Source organism: Gekko japonicus, unplaced genomic scaffold (assembly GCF_001447785.1).
Source record: "Gekko japonicus isolate JY-2015 unplaced genomic scaffold, Gekko_japonicus_V1.1 scaffold895, whole genome shotgun sequence".
Lineage (NCBI taxonomy): Eukaryota > Metazoa > Chordata > Lepidosauria > Squamata > Gekkonidae > Gekko > Gekko japonicus.
Window position 1 is genome coordinate 494,206 of NW_015172581.1, and position 2,067 is coordinate 496,272.

Genomic DNA, 2,067 nt, shown 5'->3' on the forward strand with positions numbered 1-2,067 from the left:
GGGGGGGATGTAGTTGTGAATTTCCTGCCTTGTGCAGGGGGTTGGACTAGATGAACCTGGAGGTCCCTTTCAACTCTATGATTCTGTGGATATTTAAAAGACATTCTGACCACAGAGTTTATGTCAGAACATAAGAAAATATTAAACCAAACAATAATAATTAAAGTAATTTCCCAAGCAATAAAGAACATGGAAGAAGGATAAAGCACCAAGACCAGATGGGTTGACAGCAATGTACTGCAAGCATCTTGAAGAAGTATTAATGAAAAGTTATGAATGAGATAAAAGAAAAGAAAATAATAAAAATAAAATATCTCTGACATGGCAAGAGGTGCACATAACACGAGTACATGAGGGCAAACACATTTGTTAGTGAGCTGTCCGGTTTTGTTACGAACACTATTCGGCTCCTCTGGGGGTTGGTTGATGGTTCTGCCACACCTGCTTTCAGCGTTGCTGGAGCACAGGCTCCCAGGTCTTCCTGGAAAGGGTCCTTAGAGTCTTCTTCACCCCCTTCCCTGGTTCTGTTTCAGCCACGTGGATGACTGCCATTGCCTTCCCTGGGTGAGTTGAAAATGGGACCTCAGGCTGCTGCAGCACCTGTTGCAGCTCCACTTGTTGCTGATGAGCGAGAGGCTCTTGAGAGACTTCCGGGAAGAGGTCCCCTCACCTCCCAGGGTGGGATTTCCCGTTTCTCTGGAATCTCTTCAGCTGTGGGAAACAGTGGAGTTTTTACCCTCCACTCCTGATATGCAACCATTTCAACTGGGCCTGGGTTCTCCCCGCATGGGTAGCGTGCACTTTGGTCCCCCACTGTCCCACATCAGGGAATGGGCCAGCCCATGCTTCTCCTCCCTTCGGCCTCAGTTCACGCACCAGAACCGGCATCCCCTCATCCAAGTCGCAAGCTCACTCCCAGCAGTCGTGCTGCTTCTTCTGCCCCCTCCCTTGCCTCTGTTAGGTGTCGCTGAGCCCACCTAGAGCCACTCGCAGGGTTTCCTGCAGGTCCCTGGCGTAGGCCTCCACTTTGTATTGACCTTTCCACTCCTCCGCTACTTTCCCCAAAGGCCCTGAGGGGGGGATACATCCATACACCAAGCAGAATGGTGCTTCCCAGGGTATTACTCATAGAATGAACATGAGCAGGTCTAGCATAACATCCTGTTCTCCCATTTTCACCCACACATTTTGCAGCATAGATTTGAGTGTCTGGTAAAAGCATTCCACCAGACCATCTTGATTGTGGATGGTACACAGAAGTCCTTGTTTCACTTCTAGGGCCTGACACAACTGCTGAAACAGGTGAGAGGTGAAGGTGCAGATTTGATCTATGAGGATCTCCCCAGGAAATCCCCCCCCCATGAAAAATAGGACACTGCGAACTTCCGGTTTATGGTGACACGCAGGCAGATGCATCTCCCGGATGTCCCGGGGATGTAATCTGCACACCAGCATGTAGGAGGGGGTGTAATGGGTCGCTACCTCCCACCAGAGCCTTGGGGGAAAAGTTATGGGGCTTTTGAGGGGTGACCTATTCGCCGGCGCGATGCCGGGGAGTTGAGGTGCTCCTCCACCCTGAAGGTCCTGCCGCTGAGTGTCCGCATGGACTTAGAGCTGCTGACCGGGACAAGCGTCAGAGATCAAGAGAGAAAAACGGATGCCAAGCATGGCCGGATGGCCGGCAACGAACTGTGAGTTGGGTTGATGTGAGATGAGGATTTAAAAAGAAAGCTGCCCCCCTTAAGGAGCGACGCAAAGTAAGTGGGGGAGGGGCCCCTCCCAAACGCATAAAGGAAAACACGAAACTAAAGAGGGGGGAGCGGAAGAATAAGCGCCTAAATCTGTTTTAAGAGACTTACCAGAGCGCAAATAAGCGCAAGGGCGAATTTCAGAGAATTTAGTAACTTTAAGAAAAGTAAATAATCCAGAAAGATGGTGGGGGAAAAAAACAGATAAGGACAAACTGTTGAAAGCAAAACTAGTGGGCAGTCCTTGAACAGAAGAGACCACTGAGCTTTCCAAAATGCTGGCAGACGTCTTGTGCCCTCTGCTGGACGAGATGACTAA